This window comes from Siniperca chuatsi, linkage group LG8 (genome assembly GCF_020085105.1).
Source record: "Siniperca chuatsi isolate FFG_IHB_CAS linkage group LG8, ASM2008510v1, whole genome shotgun sequence".
Taxonomy (NCBI): domain Eukaryota; kingdom Metazoa; phylum Chordata; class Actinopteri; order Centrarchiformes; family Sinipercidae; genus Siniperca; species Siniperca chuatsi.
The window spans coordinates 31,574,554-31,589,909 of record NC_058049.1 but is presented as its reverse complement, the minus strand read 5'-3'; the positions used below and the strand labels follow the sequence as shown (position 1 = coordinate 31,589,909).

Below are 15,356 nucleotides of genomic sequence, written 5' to 3'. Positions count from 1 at the left end.
CAAACACACATGAACACATACCCAGTGAACAAATTGATGTCATCAGCACGAGTGCGGCCTGTCCATGCTGTAGGTGTGAAGGTAACAACTGGAGAAATACAATTTAGGATCAATACAGTCATTGTCGTACATGCTGTCATCATTGTCTACTGACGTGCAGCAGTAACATTAACCCTATTAGGGATGCAACTAATGATTATTTTCATTATTGATTTGTCTGCTGGTTATTTTCAACATGAAAAATGTCCATTATAACTTCCTGGAGCCCAAGATGACTTCCTCAACTTACTTATGTTTTCCAACCAACAGTCCGAAACCCAAAAATATTCAGTTTATTATGATATATGAAAAAGAAAAGAAACAAGTGCTCAATCCTATGGCTTTCGGTCGCTATACACTCTGAGGAGGCTATTGTTGCTCTTTGCGTTTCAGGGCCAAACAGTTTGCAATGACTGTTAGATAGATTTGTGGCAGTAAAAACACTCCTTTTCCTATTTGTTTGGGCTAGGTAACTAAGAAAGATTACTTTGCTTTGCCGAAGCAGAGTGGGGCATATCAACAGAAGCTGATGGAATCTTATCGTATGTATCTAATACATACTTGTCGGCTAACAAAGCAGCAGAGGAGAGTAAATTTACTTTGTTCAAATACACCACAATGCGTTCAAGCAAACATTTCTTAAATTCATACAGAATTAATTCTAGCAGAGACTCAAGGTCATTGGCTTTAGATGAAGTGCTCCATTTGTCAAAAAGTCTTCCCTTTTCCCTGGCAAACTCAACGTAAGTCTTATTTGGGCTTTTTTTTATGATTTCATAATATTTGTCTGTACGCTTCAGGGTCCAGCTCATAAGCGCATAGAATTGCAGTTTTTACTGAAATATACTTAAGGCTGTCCTCCAAGGGGAGTGCAGCTACAACCTCTTGGGCTTTTCCATAAATTTTGCACTGTAGTAAAAGTGCCCAGACTTCAGGTGGCCACTGCAGAGCTGCAGCGATATGCTCAAATGCACTAAAATATAAATCTACTTCAGTTTCACGGAATGTGGACACCAGTGTTGGGTAACGTTAGTTTTAAAAGTAACTTGTTACATTACAAGATTATTGCCATTAAAAAGTAACTTGTTGAGGGCAACTGTGGCTTAGTGGTAGAGTGGGTCGTCCACCAATCGGAAGTTCGGCGGTTCGGCTTCCCCCAGCCCACATGTCCTTGGGCAAGACACTGAACCCCAAATTGCTCCCAAGGGCTGTCCCTTCGACGTGTGAATGCGTTACTTACTGAGAAAAGTAACTTGTTAGAGTACTTTTGCGTTACCAAAAATTAAAACCCCTTTGCAATTCTTTGTGCATGTTGGTTATATTGTCCAGAGGGTGCATAGCCTACTGTACATCTACCTTTCAATGTATTTCTACCAACATTGCATAGTCTACGGGCCATAATCTGTAACTCTGCAGGCTAATATGAGGAATGACACACGCAGTATCCCCTTTACAGCTCAATTATGTTTGATTACAAGTAAACAAATATCAAGAGGGTACTGGGCCAGTGCATATACCCTAAAAAGTTCATACAACATGTAATTTTTTTTTTGCAATTCAACTGCAATGAAAAAAGTTGATTTATTTGAAGTACATGAAAGTAAATAGAAACCCAGGGTAGCCTACCTGACAGGTGGCACCTGTGCAGCAGTAAAATTTTAACAGCATCAGATTGCTTATTTGAAAACGTAACTAAATAATTAATTACTTGAATTGCAAAACTAGCGCTTTATGTTACTCGTTACACCAAAAAAGTCATCTTTAGCGTGTTACTTGTAGTGCGTTACCACCTACACTGGTGGGCACTAAAGCAATGTGCCTCCTAATATCAAATGAACTGCGGTGCGTGTAGGGTGGTGGAAGTGAAAGACGTACCTATGGCCTCTGCCGATGCAGACGGCACACGAGCCTCCTTTTGGGACTCGAGCTCCAGCTGACACAGTTGTACGGCTTTGTCAGCCTCAATTTCCAGCTTTTTGATTTCTAGCTGAAATTGTAACTGTGCCTGCCTGTTGGCTATGGGAATCATTTAGGAGATATCCCAGACGAGCCCCCATTTATGTTACGACCCAGCTCGCTAGGGTAAGGGAAGCAACATAAAACCAGATGGATTTGGTAAAAGAAAGTTAATTTTTAGAAGAAACTTGGACACAACTCAAAATTTAGGCAAGCTACAAAGGAAAAGGGTCAGTGGGTGCTAGGGTTGGGCTGATGCCATCGTACATCGCCTCCCCAGCGAGTAAAATCTTGTTACTGAAAGTGCAATAAAAGCTAATAAGAGAAGTTTAACACTATGACTAGTATTAGTCATTAGTATATAATCATATGATGAGGTAACTTAAACATAGTGTTAACTGTTCCTGCTGCAGCTTTCAGACCGTGGTCGGGAAGCACAGGGAAGACTGTTTTCCTCCAGGGCTGAAGTTGATGCTAACCACCTTCACTTTTACCCAGCAGCTGGGAGGCAAGACACGGGAACGTCTTGGGTACTGAGGAGCTGCAGCGTTTATTCATGGGCAAACTGTAACCTACGCTGTACATTTACTGCCACTCCACTGCTAACCTTTCCCTCTGCTCCGATCGCCAACACCTGTCTGCTCTGAGTGCAGTCACCATCACTCTCTCGCTCACTTCACTAAGCACTGCCATATTCCTTAAAGAAGCCACGCTACTCTTACAACAATAGATTATAGGGAGGAAAAGTAAGGAAAGGCTGGGTGAGGAGGTGAGGATGGGCTGTGAATGGGCTCAAATGTGAAATAAATAGAAATAGTAATTAATATCAACATACATACATATAAAAAGTATAAAAGTATATTAAAAAAATTATAGTACCAACAACAATATCATCATCCATGGTGATGTTACACGGTGATGTGAACATCGTCATATGCCAATTCGGTAGACATCGCACAACCCTAGTGGGTGCTGTTCAAATCAAACAAAAGAATATAACTCTTAAAACTACAGCTACAACTAACTTCACTTTAACAAAACCAAATTAGAAACAAAACCTAACTATCTAATCTTATCTGATGTCAAATCCAAAACAATCAAAACAACACCCCTGCTCCTAGTGTACCTAGAAATGCTGTGTGTGTGATCTGAACCTAGAATGTTCAAGCAGTAATGTATTGAGGCGCCATCTACTGACTGGTTAATGGAGGCAACTGTTTGTCATTTGTTGATGCAGAGTGTTTGTTTTGATGCAGTGGATCTCCCTGCTAATGCAAACACAGCAGAATCATTGTCACATCGACACACATTAGATTGCATAGAAGTCTGAATCAAGACCTTATTCTTATTTCAATTGTGCAACCCTAAACCAATTAATAACATGGGCAACTATTTACAACAGCAGCAGTGAACTCTTTACAGCCTCTTCCCCCACTGCACAACAGTGGGTCTTTTTTGTGATTTGTATTTGTATTGTATTTGATTTTTTTGTAAATACAGTGCTATTTCATTGTCAGTTTTCTATCAGTATCTAAATGTAATTTTCAGGGATAGTGCAATAATAATACCTAATAATTTAGGCCATATTTCTAATACTTTTGTTAGACTTACGGAAGACACAAACACCAATTTCATTATTGTGTTATTTGCTAGGTTGAATGTATGTCAATAAAAAGCATTAACATAGTTTTATACTTTTGGTTGAAGAACCCCTACACTGTTGTCCATTTGTACACTGAAAGAGTTATTGGTGGCTGTAATCCTCCCTCCTGTCCATACTGCCTGTGAAGTGATCCCTTTAGGCCTCAGCAGTCTAAGTTAGCCAAATCAAGTCTGAACTCATCCTTTAAATATCTAGCCTTATGTAACATTTTCTCACCTCACTTTGTCCTGCGCTAACTGGCCAAATGCTGCAACACACACAGCAACAGAAGCAACCTTAGCCAACCTAAATTAGCCTCACTTTAAACACACAAAGCAACACAGGCAAAAGTTTCAGAATAGACACTTACATCACCCAGCCAGAGAGTCCACTCTCCAACACAAGCAGTTAAGACCCTGCCATAATATCAGTAACAACACACACATCCAACACCATTGACAAATGGTTAATCATCAGAACATGAGCACAGCTATCAGTGTTGTTTCCTCCCAAACATTTAAAAATAAAAAAAAATCTCACATAAAACACAGTGGGTGGATGGATGGGCAGGGATGTCCCTGGCCTCGATCCTGAGTCCTTCAATATTGGGTACCTTTTTCAAAAATCTTTTTTATAAGCTTACAGTTTATAAACTTAAATTATTGATATCATATTCAATTCAATGTTATTTATATAGCGCCAATTCATAACAGAAGTTATCTCATTGCACTTTTCCTATAGAGCAGATCTCGACCGTACTCTTTATAATATTAATTACAGAGACCCAACAAATCCCACCATGTGCAAGCATTTGGCGGCAGTGGCAAGGAAAAACTTCCTTTAAGAGGCAGAAACCTTGGACAGAACCAGACTAAATGGTGGACAGCCATCCGCCGCTGCCGTGTTAGGTTTTGAGACAGAGAGAGAGAGAGGTTTTGAGAGAAATTAATTAAAGTTTAATTGGGAGGTTCTGAAATTGATGTTCAGAAGACCCTTATGGATTATTTAAAATCAAGGCCAGTTACGTCGCCCGGATTGGCGCTACCGGGGCCCCACCCTGGAGCCAGGCCTGGGGTGGGTGCCCGACGGCGAAGCGCCTGGTGGCCGGGCCTTCCCCACGGGCCCGGCCGGGCACAGCCCGAAGGAGCGACGTGGGGCTGTCCTCCCGTGGACCCACCACCCGCAGGAGGATCCGTAAGGGGCGGTGCAGAGAGATCTGGGCGGCAGTCGAAGGCAGGGGCCGGCGACCAGATCTCCGGACACAGAAACTGGCTCTAGGGACATGGAATGTCACTTCGCTGGGGGAAGGAGCCTGAGCTTGTGCGGGAGGTTGAGCGTTACCGGCTAGATATAGTCGGCCTCGCCTCCACGCACAGCCTGGGCTCTGGAACCCGTCTCCTCGAGAGGGGCTGGACGCTCCATTTCTCTGGCGTTGCCGGCGGGGAGAGGCGGCGGGCTGGTGTGGGCCTGCTCATAGCCCCACAGCTCAGCCGTCACGTGTTGGAGTTTACCCCAGTGAACGAGAGGGTCGCGTCCCTCCGCCTCCGGGTGGGGGACAGGTCTCTCACTGTTGTGGCGGCCTACGGGCCGAACAGCAGTGCAGAGTACCAGGCCTTCTTGGAGTCCCTGGGAGGGGTACTAGACAGTGCACCACCCGGGGACTCCGTTGTTCTACTGGGGGACTTCAACGCCCACGTGGGCAACGACAGTGACACCTGGAGAGGGGTAATCGGAAGGAACGGCCCCCCTGATCTGAACCCGAGCGGTGTTCAGTTGTTGGACTTCTGTGCTAGTTACAGTTTGTCCATAACTAACACCATGTTCAAGCACAAGGGTGTCCATCAGTGCACGTGGCACCTGGACTGGCAGACCAGGGTGGTGGTCCCTCTGTATAAGAAGGGGGACCGGAGGGTGTGTTCCAATCACAGAGGGATCACACTTCTCAGCCTCCCCGGTAAGGTCTATTCCAGGGTACTGGAGAGGAGAATTCGTCCGATAGTCGAACCTCGGATTCAGGAGGAGCAGAGTGGTTTTCGTCCCGGTCGTGGAACACTGGATCAGCTCTATACTCTCCATCGGGTGCTCGAGGGTTCATGGGAGTTTGCCCAACCAGTCCACATGTGCTTTGTGGATCTGGAGAAGGCATTCGACCGTGTGCCCCGGGCGCTTTGTGTGGGGAGTGCTCTGGGAGTATGGGGTCCGGGGCCCTTTGCTAAGGGCTGTCCGGTCCCTGTATAACCGGAGCAGGAGCTGTGTTCGCATTGCCGGCAGTAAGTCAGACCTGTTCCCGGTGCATGTTGGACTCCGCCAGGGCTGCCCTTTGTCACCGGTTCTGTTCATAATTTATATGGACAGAATTTCTAGGCGCAGTCAGGGGCCGGAGGGTGTCCGGTTTGGGAACCACAGGATCTCATCTCTGCTGTTTGCAGATGATGTCGTTCTGATGGCTTCCTCAAACCAGGACCTGCAGCATGCACTGGGACGGTTTGCAGCCGAGTGTGAAGCAGCTGGGATGAGAATCAGCTCTTCCAAATCTGAGGCCATGGTTCTTGACCGGAAAAAGGTGGTTTGCTCTCTTCGCGTGGGTGGGGAGTCCTTGCCCCAAGTGGAGGAGTTTAAGTATCTCGGGTCTTGTTCACGAGTGAGGGACGGATGGAGCGTGAGATTGACAGGCGGATCGGTGCAGCGCCTGCAGTGATGCGGGCGCTGTATCGGACCGTTGTGGTGAAGAAGGAGCTGAGTCGAAAGACAAAGCTCTCGATTTACCGGTCAATCTACGCTCCTGCCCTCACCTATGGTCATGAGCTCTGGGTAGTGACCGAAAGGACAAGATCGCGGATACAAGCGGCCGAAATGGGCTTCCTCCGCCGAGTGGCTGGGCGCTCCCTTAGAGATAGGGTGAGGAGCTCAGTCACACGGGGGGAGCTCGGAGTAGAGCCGCTGCTCCTCCACGTCGAGAGGAGCCAGCTGAGGTGGCTAGGGCATCTGATCCGGATGCCTCCTGGACGCCTCCCTCGGGAGGTGTTCTGGGCATGTCCCACCGGGAGGCGGCCCCGGGGAAGACCCAGGACACGCTGGAGGGACTATGTCTCTCGGCTGGCCTGGGAACGCCTCGGGATCCCCCCGGAGGAGCTGGAGGAAGTGTCTGGAGCGAAGGAAGTCTGGGAGTCCCTGCTTAGACTGCTGCCCCCGCGACCCGGCCCCGGATAAGCGGAAGAAGATGGATGGATGGATGGATGAAATTGATGTGACACAATCAGCTTAAGAGAGGAGTTATCACTCTAATAGTGTACCAGCATGCAGAGAGCACACAAACCCGTCAACAGACAAGTATATTTTGGCCCGTCATCAAGTTACTCACAGAATTAACATTAATTACTGACAGCTGACATGACCTGCCACCGGTGACTTTATCACATTAACTGGCAAAAGTGACGGTCTAAAAATGATAAGCTTCTACCTGAATGTTTTGTACATTGCTCTTTGCTAATGATAATAAGCATCGTAGCTTAGCAAATTGGTGGCACCCCTGTGGTGTCCATAGACTTTGTATTTATTGTAGGCCATTTTTGTTTAATAGTCTTTTGTCCTCTTTTCTTGTTGATTCCAGTAAGGCTATAGTGAGGAAGGCGGTTCTGTATTTATAATAGATAATCAATTGTATAGCACAGGCTGCAAAGTGCCGTCTATAGATTCTATGGAATTTTCTACGAAGCATGTTTTGCCCTGTCGTGCTAATCCTGTCATGTCACCAAATGTATTCTGTCTTGTCTTGTCTCACCTGTTATGTCTTGTCTCACTAAATAAAAGTTATTAAAAAAGGGAGAAAAAAGAAATGCAAATGTATTGTTGGTTTGAACATCAGGGCTCGGTGTTGTGATGTATATATGTTGACATTTAATTCAATTAATTTTGTAGCTTAAATGTGTTCTTTAATCTAACAGTAGTATCATATATCTTTTTTTTCTTTATCCCAAACCTTTGAAAATATAATGCAGTAATGTTGACTCAGTACACTCAGAACTGACCTACTTTTTACTTTTATCTAAGTACTTTTACTTGAGTACAATGTTCAAGTACTCTTTCCATCTCTGACAGAAACTAACAGCACTGGGATCATTGAGTCATGACATGCTATCAGGTGTCAGCAGCATTAACTGGTGGCTGGCACAAAGCCACATGATGTAGAAACAACAGTGATGTCATTGTGATGTTGTCATGAAAGCTCAAGCTGCCCAGGGACTACAACTTAACACTTCCTGTAGTTACTTATAAATTAAAGACCAAATCAAGACAACTCTCCACAAGGCTTACACTACAATATTTTTCCAGCTTTTCTTTTTTAGCTGGTTAAAGAAAGACAGAGCAGAAGAAAACCAATTCACAGTTGGGTTGTTGTGGTTGTTGATGCAGCTGTTGTGTTGCTTTGGCAACACTGGAAAATCCTGTCCTGTCAGCACATGGCTTTGAATTTTAAATGAAACGAATTAAAAGGATACAAAAATGAAAGAGTCAGACAAACAAAAGAGGAGAGAGAAAGGTAGAGGGGCAGGAAACTACATGCCTGCAGGCACATACAGCTGGCACCCCAACACACACAACATACAGCCCCTGTTATATACACGCACACACAGATGTGTGAGTGGTAAAAGTAATTGTACTCCTGATGAAAGGCTCAGCTCAATTACTTTCAAAATTCACTTCATCTGTCTGTACACGATCAAGTGTGTGTATGTGTGTGCATTTGAGTGTGTCTATAGAGACACAGATACAGAGAAAGGTGTGTAGGAACCACATAGTTGTTGAGTAACTTGATCTTCTGACTAATGGCAGCTCCATTGTTCACTGCAGCACACAAAGCTGTTTGAGTGCCCCTGAGCCAAACGCAGATACCCAAACAGACATCAGAGTCTTATTAAAACTGCTAGGGAGAGCTGTACAGGGCAGGACTGAAGCTCACCTGGTAGATCGCACACCCCATGTGCAAGGCTGAGTCCTTCCCGCAGCAGACTGGGTTCGAATCCAACCTGTGGCCTTTTGCTGCATGCCCCACTCCCCCCATGACAGCAAATAATAAACAGATTTTTTTTTACGTCCCCAAAAAAATCTGAATGTATATGTCTTGCATGTGTTTGCCGTCAAAATAGCTACCGCTATCAATATGTGTAAATCTAAATCACACAAATTACCAATTGTTACACATGGGGATCGGCGATTTGTGAATGACTTACAGAAGAAAGACCACTCCTGTCCAGCCTTATAGACGTGGCTTCTGGGCAATCAACGGATTGCTGTCCTGAGCTCAGCCTGCCAAGACACAGTCCTGTGGGACCCCCTCACCTGTCCACGACCGTCCTCCTGCTCAACTCCCAACCACCCTTCGTCCTGGGCAGAGGTGGTGGCCCACGGCCAGCTTGTGGATAATTATGCTGGTTTACTGTGAGTGCCGAATGGACAACAACTAAGGACTCTCTACAAGTAGTAGCGCACTACTATTGCTGTGATATGCTGTGTTTGCTGAGTAAACAGATCGTTTGATCATTTTGTCAGTTTGCGTGTTTTTTGCTTTGTTTTTTTAATGAAGGACTTAATAATTCACTTTGATTATACCATGAAAAACACAGAGCTAAGTTGGTGTATTTTAAGATAAACCTTTTATTGACACACACAAGGGAAGCTAAAAAAAAGGTTAAAAAGTCAAGCAATATACATAAACTTAAGCCAATAGTGCAGTACAGTCTAAAAGATAGATAATGAGTAAAGTAGCAGCAAAGTATAGTATATGTATGAGTTAAGTGGAACCATCTACTGTAATCGCACACAACAGAATAATGTATACATTGTATACACTATTCTATACTATACAACATAAATATTTTACATAATAAGATGTTGAGGCTTAGGCTATGAAAAAATTAGAGGCTAATTATTAAGAAAATAAATATGGTTTTAACACCCTATTCCTGCCCTTCTTGTGTGTCCACATTGCTTGCATAGTTAAAACATTTATTATGAGTGTAACGGTTCTGAAACCACAACCAAATCGTCCATGGTCTTGAGTAGCAGTTCTGTCTTCTGTATCGTCCCACCCCCCCGTAAAAATAGTTTAATATTTATGTCTTCTATTCGCATGTGCGGAACAGAAATTCTAGAGTGCGAGTTTTACCCGGAAAGTTTTGGCGGTGCACCAGTTGCTGTCGGCTGTCGGCTTAGCCTGCTTAGCCAGGTTAGTCAAGCTCATGTAGTGTCCATTTCCTGGTTCGTTACAGCGAAACTTAGCAACGATTATTGTCAAACTGTATGCCGATATTGTTCAACTGAAGTCGGGTCTGACTGTGGAAACACTTCAAATGTGTCATTTACGACACGTTTAAAGACGATGTGTCGATTAGCGGAACGGGACTAAAACAGACTGGAAGGCGAGTGTCTCCCCACAGTGTTCAGGCAGCCTCTCACTGAAGATTCAGAACCACAGACTGTATTAAAAAATGGACATAGTGTCCGTGACATCACCCATAGGTTTCTGAAGAGCCTTTGTGAAGCTCAAAGTGGGCTGCTCCAGTGGCTCCGCCGTCGCCATTTTGGCAGTCCCTGACTCCGGCTAATCAATAAATGGGCAAAGTGGTGGAGCTGAGGTGGGCTGACCGAAGACCGGTTGCTGAACCACCTAGCGGCATGCCACCTGATAGTGCACCCACCTGTCACTCAAAGAGGCCACAACCTCAATTATGCATAACCTTAATATAATTTAAACGGGTGAGTTATATAAAAATTCACACCCCTCACAGTTGTCATGAAAGGCTAAATTAAATAAACTGACCAAAACCGGTTTTTGTACCAGGCTGTAAACATGTTTATTTCTGCTGTAAAGTTGGGCATTTTAACATGGGGGTTAATGAGGATTGACTCGCTTTTGCGGCCCCCAAAAATTGGGACACAATGCGGTCCACATTAACTTTAGGCCGGGACCCCGCGAAAAAAACGCTGTTCTGGTACGACCTACGGTGCCCGAGTTACGATTTTTCAAAGTTTCGCCACGGTGTTCCCATTTGTCAGTTATGCCGAACCGGCCACCAGGTGACAGTTCAATTAAATTAAATTCAATTTTATTTATATAGTGCCAATTCATAACAGAAGTTATTTCATTGCTCCTCTCCTATAAAGCAGGTCTAGACCGTACTCTTTATAATATTAATTACAGAGACCCAAAAAATCCCACAGTATGCCGAATGACAAACAAGAACATTTTTGACAAATGGTTTGACATTTGGGAACATTTTTGACAGGACCCGAGGTGTCAAAAATATTCCCAGGTTCCTGTTTGTCAAACCCCTGTGTCAAAAGGTTACTGGAGGACCCCACAGAGTACCAGGACCACAAAATCCCATTCAGACAAATGGGAAAAGTTTTGACCATATGGGAATACTGAATGCTCCATTCTGAGGTATGCCAAATGTCAAAATGAAAGGAATATACCCTTATATTTTGACATTTGGCATACCTTTGAATGGCGTGTTCAGGGTTTCCAAATGTCACAGTGACAAACGGGAACATTTTTGACACAGTGTGCTGTCCAAACATCGACTGCTCCATTCTGAGGCATGCCAAATGTCAAAATTTAAGTGTTGATTCCTTATATTTTGACATTTGGCATGCTGTTGAATGGAATAGTCAGTGTTCCCAAATGTCACCTTTTCATATGGCCATATTCACAACAAATGACCCAATTGACTTCAAAGTTGCACCAATCACCTTGTCTAGGGACATTCTTTTAGCAAATCAAGCGCTGACTCTGCAGGCCCATTGGTTAGCCAACTTCTTTCCAGAACATTCTTCAGAGTTGGAACCAAGTCAGATGTAAAAAGCAGACTCTATTGTGTAACATATGTTAATTTCATAACAATACCTTTCATAACAATGGACTTGTCTCTGTACATGTCTTGTTAGATCTTAGTGCTGCGTTCGACACCATTGACCATCACATCCTATTACAGAGACTGGAACATGTAATTGGCATTAAAGGAACCACATCTATCAGATCGATCTCAGTTTGTACATGTTAACGGTGAGTCCTCCGTGCATGCCAAAGTTAGTCACGGAGTTCCACAAGGTTCTGTGCTTGGACCGATTCTATTCACCTTATATATGCTTCCTCTAGGTTGTATTATTAGGAAGCACTCCATAAACTTTCATTGTTATGCGGATGACACCCAATTTTATCTATCGATCAAACCAGATGAAACTAACCAGTTAACTAAACTTCAAGGACTGCCTTTTTTCACTTACGTAACACGTTGCAAAAATCAAGCAGATCCTGTCTCAAAATGATGCCGAAAAATTAGTGCATGCATTTGTTACTTCTAGGCTGGACTACTGCAATTCCTTATTATCCGGCTGCCCGAATAAGTCCCTTAAGTCTCCCTAGAATTTAAAATCCTTCTCCTCACCTACAAAGCTCTTAATGGTCTGGCACCATCCATAAACCTCTCTCTCTCTCTCAAAACCTAACACGGCAGCGGCGGATGGCCGCCCACCATTGAGTCTGGTTTTTCCTTGCCACTGTCGCCAAATTCTTGCTCATGGTGGGATTTGTTGGGTCTCTGTAATTAATATTATAAAGAGTACGGTCTAGACCTGCTCTATAGGAAAAGTGCAATGACAAGCATTGGAAGAAACATCAAACAGTAAAAATGTTTATGTAGTTTTTTTTTATTTGACTAAGAAGTTGCAAGTGGGCTTATATGGTACGTGGGCTTAATAGGGATGTTTACCCAATGTACTTAGTTACATTCCACCACTGCTCTCTACTAACTTACTCTATCAAGCTCTGAGATTCATGCTACACCTTCGTTCCGATTCTGAATCATTATTTCAGCGGACTGAACAAATGTTCAGGGGAAACGTTCAACATATCTGGAGAAAAAACAGGCTCCTGTCAGAGATGCTCTGACACAAACCTTTCAATCTGCTACTGACTGACAAACTATAGCTGGTTAGCTATAGTAGCTAAGCCTCGTTAACACAGCAAACGGTTGTGATAAGCAAGAGTGATGTGACGGTTGTCAGGGACAGGGTTATATCAGAGTTATATTGAAAGAGGAAAATGATGGGTTCATTGTTTATTAACTTTACATCAACGTATTTCACAAATTAGTTATCAACTTACCGCGAACACACCGCTTTGACTCCACTACGTCTGCTCAGCTGTGCACACGGCACTCTACTAGCTGAGTGTATTGTAGCTATAGCAGCGGCCCACATTTCCCAGCATGCACTGCCTGGTGCTGAAAGCAGTTTGTTAAGTTAGCTGCCTTATGTTCCAAAATGCAAATGTAACTTTTTGTTAGTGTATTGTAATGAGTCTGTTCAGAACATGGTGGTTTATGTTGGTAATTGTCATTTTTGTGCTGGTTTATAGTTTAACCATTAGTGAGGTGGCTGTTACATTTCATGACACCAGCTGTATTTTACTAACATGTAGCTACTACAACCAAGAAGGAACGGTCTCTCCATTCCTTATGTATCTAGACTGTCTGAAAAACTACAAAGGATCTTTAGACAGCACGACGTTCCTGTTTTCTTTAAACCAGGCAACACTTTAAGACAGAAACTCATTCACCCTAAGGACAAGTTGCCCACTCAAAAACAGAGCGCGGGTGTCTACTCCATTCAGTGCAGTGAGGAAAACTGCAAAGAACAGTACAGGATTACAGAACGCTGTGCATTTGCATCTAAAAGCTACAAACTGCACATTTGAAGACAGCGAGGTGAAGATTCTAAGTAGAGAGAAGAGTTGGGTATGAACGGGGTGTCAAGGAAGCCATTTTTGTGAAAAAAGAGAACCCCTCTTTGAACAGAAATGGTGGTCTGAGATTCAATCTGCCCAAAGTCTATCACAGTGTATTATCACCTTGGTCATACCAATCACATGCTAATCAGGTACTTAACAGTGATGAGGTAGATGCAGCCAGAAAACAATAGGCCTGATTACTGATTACTGGGCCATCTTGGAAACAATTAGGTCAGTTTCAGGTGAAACTAGCTATTAACAGATACTCAGGCAGATTCCTTCCTGAGGGCAGGGCTTATGTAACACAGAGTAGCTTAAATTTCTAGTTCCCGTCCCATTTTTTTTTCACAATTGAGAATGACTTCCGGATGGGAGCCGAAACGTCTTGATTCTGACAACAGTGTCCAGATGACTACCACTGAAACCTTTTCTACAACATCATCGTTGATGGTATCTCCATCACCATTTCGAGGTTAAGAAAGAAAGGTTAGTGGCACCTGGTAGAGCGCACCCACCATGAACTATGGCTGAGCCCTTACTGCAGCGGCCCAGGGCCCTTTTCTGCAAACAGGATGTTGTTTTACTATTTAGATTCTGTCCCTCACCTTATTTTTTATCTCCACCTCATCATATCATCCTGCCTCTGGAAAATCCATGTGTACATCTGGAGGTGCACATATGATCACTACACATTCTATTTTTATAACAGTAAATAAGAGTTCATGTGTGGGAAATGGCTTATGAATGATTTTTTGTGACTATGCTTTGTTTTGGCTGGTCTAGAAAATTTTGAATGGGGGGGGCTAGACAGGGGCCCACACTGGGTGGTGGTTCGATCCCGGCTATATATATATATATATACACACATACACATTATATATATATACACACATACATATACACACATACATATACATATATATATACATATACATATATACACACATATATATACATATATACACACATACATATATATATATATACACATATACATATATATACACATATCATATATATACACTTATATATACACACACACATATATAAAAAAAACTTTGTCCTTCACCCCCCGCGGGTGGTCTCGTCCTTCGAGCTCGGGTCCTCTACCAGAGGCCTGGGAGCTTGAGGGTTCTGCGCAGTATCTTTGCTGTTCCCAGTACTGCGCTCTTCTGGACCGAGATGTCTGGTGTTCTTCCAGGGATCTGCTGTAGCCACTCCTCCAGTTTGGGGGTCACTGCCCCGAGTGCTCCGATGACCACGGGCACCACTGTTGCCTTCACCTTCCAGGCCTTCTCCAGCTCTTCTCTTAGCCCTTGGTACTTCTCTAGTTTCTCATGTTCCTTTTTCCTGATGTTGCCATCGCTTGGTATCGCCACATCAACCACAACGGCTTTCCTCTGTTGTTTGTCAACCACCACGATGTCAGGCTGGTTCGCCATTACCATTCTGTCAGTCTGGATCTGGAAGTCCCACAGGATCTTGGCTCGGTCATTCTCTACCACCTTTGGAGGTGTTTCCCACTTTGACCTCGGGGTTTCCAGTCCATACTCAGTGCAGATGTTCCTGTACACTATGCCAGCTACTTGGTTATGGCGCTCCATGTATGCTTTTCCTGCCAGCATCTTACACCCTGCAGTTATGTGCTGGATTGTCTCAGGGGCCTCTTTGCACAGCCTACACCTTGGGTCTTGTCTGGTGCGGTAGATCTGGGCCTCTATTGCTCTGGTGCTCAGGGCCTGCTCCTGTGCAGTCATGATGAGTGCCTCTGTGCTGTCCTTCAATCCAGCCCGCTCTAGCCATTGGTAGGACTTCTTAATATCAGCCACTTCAGTTATGTTCCGGTGGTACATCTCGTGTAGGGGTTTGTCCTCCCATGATGGTCCCTCCTCCAGCACGTCTTCTTCTGTTCCCCATTGCCTGAGACAT

General features: G+C 44.1%; 1 protein-coding gene across 2 annotated transcripts in view; it reads right to left on the bottom strand.

Annotated features, from left to right (window-relative positions):
• LOC122879932 (storkhead-box protein 2-like) overlaps window positions 1-15,356 on the bottom strand; it is a 106,089-nt gene that overhangs the window by 81,829 nt on the left and 8,904 nt on the right. The gene's annotated exons all lie outside the window — the stretch shown is intronic.